Genomic DNA, 5,847 nt, shown 5'->3' with positions numbered 1-5,847 from the left:
TGACCTTGCTGGATTGGGTTTAAAAGCCAAGAAGTATGGTACAAGCAGAGGCTTATCTCCTTCCTCTTTGTAGTGACCTTTCATGTATTTGAAGGCTGTTATCATACCTCCCTTCAGTCTTCTCTTCTTCAGGCTAAACAAACCTGGTCCTTTCAGTCTTTCATCACAGGTCATGCTTTTGGGACTTCTGATCATTTTTATTGCTCTCAGGTTGGCCATAGTTCTAAAAAATAATCTTAGTCTAAGGCAACATTGCAACTGATATATCACTGTGTTACACCAATAGAGGAAAAGCCTTAAGCAACCTCCCATTTTACTACCAATTAAGTTTTGCAGAAATCAAAGATATCCTGGGAAACAGATCTTTCTGGTTTTTGTAATAGCAACACCATGATCCTGCAGCGCTGCAGCACCAAATCTAGGCTTTCTGGCAAAAGTATTCAGTGGAAGAGAGAGAGATACAAGGAGCTAATGCTTTAAATGTACTGCAAATGAAAATGTTCAAAACTTCTCTTAATGCATGGAGACTTGAATTTAGGAAGAGCTAACTATGAATCTCTCTATACAAGGGACTGAGACATATTAAAAATAGAAAACAAATAAAAGGAAATAAGCTGGGAAAGTCAGACTATTTGTGACGAGGTAGGAACTGACACCGCCTGTCACCAGAGAGGCACTTTCCATGTTTACAATGGACAAATTTTCACCATGCTTGCTTGCTTGCTAAGCTAAAAGAGAGATCACCCTAGGAAAAAAGCAACAGCTTCACATTGCCAAGGAAAATGCACTGCTACTGATATTTTATGGCTTGATCTGTATTGCAGAATACATTGAGTTCAAATAATATGGATATAAATTTGATTTTACCAATGATTTACCAACAAAACTCCTCCCATAGCTACCTGACAGTCAAAAACACTGACTATCTACTTCTGTGAACTGAAATTCCAAAACAAAACAACAAGAGAAATACAATTCTGGTAGCTGCTGAAAACCACATCTTTATTCAGAGTTTTTCCAAGATGACTCTGAAGCAGGAAATTTATAATTGCTTACACTTGTCTTGTTATATCCTGCAATCCGGACATGCTCATTAAAGCTGTAACTTCTTTCATTCTGGTAGAAAATATCCAGTATTATCTTCTCAGAAACCTCAATATATTTAATTGCACGAGAGATCTGTATTTTACAGCACCACCAGCTTTCAGGGCAAGGCTAGGTTGCACAGAAGGTCATGAGTGAATTTTATTTACTGAATAATTAGGCTGATTCCTGTATTTTTTAGACAAATAAAAATGGGTCTTTGAAGGAAGACTTACATTTTGTTTATTCTAGGAAAACCTGCTTATGTTAATGCTACTATTTTCAATAAATAGCCTGCTGTACTGAACAACAAGTGCATAGCAAATAGTCCTTTTTTTTAGGGTGCTTAGAGGCAACAATAACCTTCTGGCAGTAAGAGATGCAATGGAGATGATATGGCTAATGCTTTAAAAAGGTTTTTTTTACTGTTTCACATGATATTCCCATAATCAAACTACAGGAATGTTGTCTTGTTACAGTTATTGTATGCTAAGTGCAAGGCAAGCTGGAAGACTGTATTCAAAGAGTAATTATCAAAAGTTCACTATGATACTGTAAAGATACATTAGATAAGAGTTTCATGTTAGACAGAGGTGTATTGGGTCTGGTCTTATTCTGTGTTTTCATTACTGACTTTGCTGACAGCACAGCAAAGACACCCTTTAAATGATAACAAGTTGTGAAGTGTTGCAAACACCACAGTGGAAAGGAATAAAATTCAAAATGGCCTTAACAAACCGCCAGACAGGCAGTATGTAATTCAGTAAGGGTAAGTTCAAAGTACTACACTCAGGGATAATTAATTGCACATATGCATAATGAGGAAAGACTGAGCAAAAATTCTGAAGAAGAAAACTTGGGATTATAGAAAATCACAAACTGAACATGAAGCAATCTTGTGCCACAATATAAAGGACCCCAGAACTGTTACCAGCTCATCTTCAACAACGTGGATAACTGTAGGCAACCACCATTTTTCCCAACTGCATTCTGACACAGACTTCTAGATAGAGCTGCAATAGATTAAATAATTTAAAAAGGAGCAAGAAGAAACCAAAGTGCACTTATTTTTTAAAAAATCATTGATAAACATAACAGGTCATTTCAGGGTTAACAGGAGTAAAATTATATCTGCCACCTTGTGCATGAGCCACTGCTCCCTGTTCAGCCTGTCAGCTTATTTGTGATTGTCTTGAGAACTTCAGAGCACAGTAGCCTCACAGTGCAAATGCCAACCTCTTCCAAGAAAATGAGACTCACATTCACGCAAAAACAGTATAAACAGATGTAGTAGATGCAACTGCAGAGGTATTCAGCATTATGCACATATCACTATAAAGTCACTTAAAACCAGCTGGTTAAAAAATATGTATGACTGACTCATTTAATTGTCTCCCAATAGACAGAGGGCAAAAAAATGTTAGCAGTGGAAATACTTTTTCTTAGTCAATCCAACATAAATCCAAAAATATTCAAGTAAAAAAAGTTCCAAGAGTTTTTATAAGTCAAATATAATATATGAAAAATAATGTTCTTGTATTATTTGCATAGCCACCCAGGAAAGCAACTGTACTTCAAGAATGATTGTTTTGCTCATCATTTCTAAAGTCTAGATCTCCACAGAGATCAGAATGACAGGGAAAAGAAGATTTTAATGTGAAATTTGTACAGTTGAATATACTGATTTCAGAAGTATGCATGTAAGACAAAAATGAGAAAGTATTATTTAAAATAATTCAAACAGTTATACTTTATTTGATGAGTAAGGAAGGGAATCAAATTTGAGACAATCCTCCATCTTTCCTGTTCCATTTATCTACTAAAATGCATCTTTTATCTTTCCCCTTACCATAACTCAGTTTCTTTAGTTTCTAACCATAATCAAATTTTTAAATCCCTTACAACAGACATGAATGATTAAACATTTCTGAGGATGGAAGATACCCTCCACATACCACCTTCTTCAATTAAAATAATGTTTATGGATCAGAGGGAAAGCAAGACTACAACTTTCAATGTCCTCTAGGGTCAAAAAGTACTTATTGAACTGTCTTTAGTTCTGCCAACTGAAAAAATAGCAAGATAAGAGAAACCAAGGAATAATGGAGGGTATGACCACTCAGCACAGTATCACATGTCACAAAACTCAGAAACTGCATACAAGCAGATTCATCAATGTCATCTAGAAGCTCCTCTGTCAATCATCCCACTTCATCATTTGTGACTGGATTCAGCTGTTAACAGCAAGTGTTGGGAGCTGGCTTGAATTTCTTGGGCATGATTTCCACCTTTCATTTAAGAGGACTATGGAAAAGTCCTCAAGGTTCTTTGGGGGATCATATGAAATACTGCTATTCTTCAAAACATAAGCCAGAGTTTTTTCTTGGTCAGCACTATGCAAGACTGAAGAATTTAGGCAAAAGGAAAGTTGGATATGTCCTTGAAGATGGCCAGTCTGATGCACATGGTACAAAACAAGCAGTTCATGTCAGAGCAAAAAGACAAGGGTTTTGTGTCTGGCAAGAATGCTGCTTCAGCTGGTTTGAGCAACTTCTCCATCCTACCTCCCTCTCCACTCTGGCAGCTTAGCTGTTTGTGCAGTGATGCAATGGACCTGATCAGAGAGCTGATCCATCTGTAAAGCAACCCAGCAAAATAAATGGTTATTTTCAGATGGATCCATTCCCAATCCTGTTTAGTGTGCAAGTGCCCAAACAGCTCTGCCAGCATAATGAAAGAAGCAGTGCAAGGACCTGACTGGGAAGCTAAGAGCAGGTTCATGAAGTTGGCACTGGCACTAAAGAAATACACACAGAACCACACTTAAAATACTAAATGGATAAGAAGGCCTGACACAGCCACAGAAATACAGGTACCATGACCTTGATACCAGTTTTATAACACATCAGACCCAGCAGTGAAGCCACCGTAGGAAGTCCCTGTGCCTGCTGCACCTGTTTGCCTGTCCCTCAAGGTTGCTGAGAGAATTGTTTCTGGGTTGAACTGAATACTGGTTTAACAAAAGAAAATGGGGTAAAAAACAATGTTTCAAAGAAAAGGAAGCTAAAAAGTTGCATGTGATCTTAAGGAAAACTCAGTCTGAGAATTATTTCCCATAGAACCTTATATCAAAACAGCTAAAGTTTTCACATTTCACATTTTCACATAATTCATGTTTTCTACTTCATGATGCAAATCTGTGCACTGGGACATATCTTAAATGAAAAGTTCCCAAATATGATTTGGTTTAAGTTCCTTTTGATTGCTTTGTATCCAAGTAAGAGAAAGTGGAAAACTAAGGAGCATGGCCATGAGTACAGAGTCATGGCCAAGCAAAATGAAGTGGCTACAATGCAGTGACTACAATGCATTGCTTTGTTATGTCCAGGGAAAGAAAAACAAGCACTGGTACATACATGTCCAACACCCAGTCATCAAAACAAGTATTTTTCTTTTTCAATTCTACTTATTTAGTCAGGCTTAGGAAGCTGTCCATTACATAAAATAGACAGGTAACAGGAAGTCAATTCAGATTCCACAGCGCTTATCCTTTGTTACCCCCAGTACACTGTATATGGTCCAAAGCAGATGGCACGCACTGTTTGATTAACAGATCGCCACTCTGCAGGACCAGCCCATATGAGAACAATAGTTCTGAATCACACCAAAAAGAGATCACATGAGCAAGGGAGACAGAAAGCAAAACTACATGAACTCCACACTTATATTTGTAAAAAAGCACAGAGGGAAGTTATGCTCACAACTTTCCCTGAAAGTCAATAGGATTTAAACTTTAGTGGGTAAATTAAACTTATACACTGTGCCTTTGTAAAATCTCCCCTTTATATATTCGAAAACTCAATATGAATTTATACCTAAGCTGGCCTAAATATACTTAAGACATGCATTCTGAACGACGTTTCAGTAGAGCTCTGGCATCACACTACTACTGTATACTTGGAGAACCAAAAACTGAACTAAAGGTCTAGTCCCTGTGAGATAGGTCTGAGGTTCCAAGTGTTGTAAATTATAACCATATACTTATTTAAATAATGAGAAATTTGTGAATTTTGAGAAGAAATTAATACACAAGAGGTTTCTGCTAAATACACAGTATCACAGGTCACTTGAATTCTATTCTAAAGCACTAGAAAATACATTATAGGACAATTCTCTTTTGTCAGAAATAACTAACTGTTCTTTCTTATCTCTAATTTCTGTGGACTAGAAGACAGCTTTCTAAACACCTGCCAAATGCTGTTCTCATTGTACCAAGGAAAACAATTTCTTTTTTTGGATGCTATCTCCTACTAGACACACAGGTGTATGCATCACACAGAATGCCTGACAAAAAAACTAACATACATTCCACAAATGTGTATATAACACCATATTGAAACAGATGGCCAGACAGCATTTAAAAGTGTTTAAGTACATGCCTAAGTGCTGTCCTGAATCCTCACTGAAATCAAGCACTTATATACAAACTTAAAAGTTTTCAGGTTACATTTTCTTGATAGAAGTTATCAAGATTGTTACCATAGTTATAGGACTTCATTGAAACAGTAGCACAAGGACTACATGAAAGTTCCATTCCAGAAATTGAAATATTGATTAAACTACTTGAAATTAAGCACACGTACTCCATAAGAAATTTCATCATGATGATTATTTTTGTCAGTATTTCAGATGACTGAAATACATTCCTTATCTAGGGACCCAAGCTGCATATGCATATGAAATAGGTTTGATTTACATGACATA

Source organism: Apteryx rowi, unplaced genomic scaffold, assembly GCF_003343035.1.
Source record: "Apteryx rowi isolate R43461 unplaced genomic scaffold, aptRow1 scaffold_147, whole genome shotgun sequence".
Lineage (NCBI taxonomy): Eukaryota > Metazoa > Chordata > Aves > Apterygiformes > Apterygidae > Apteryx > Apteryx rowi.
Note: the sequence above shows the minus strand (reverse complement) of the source record.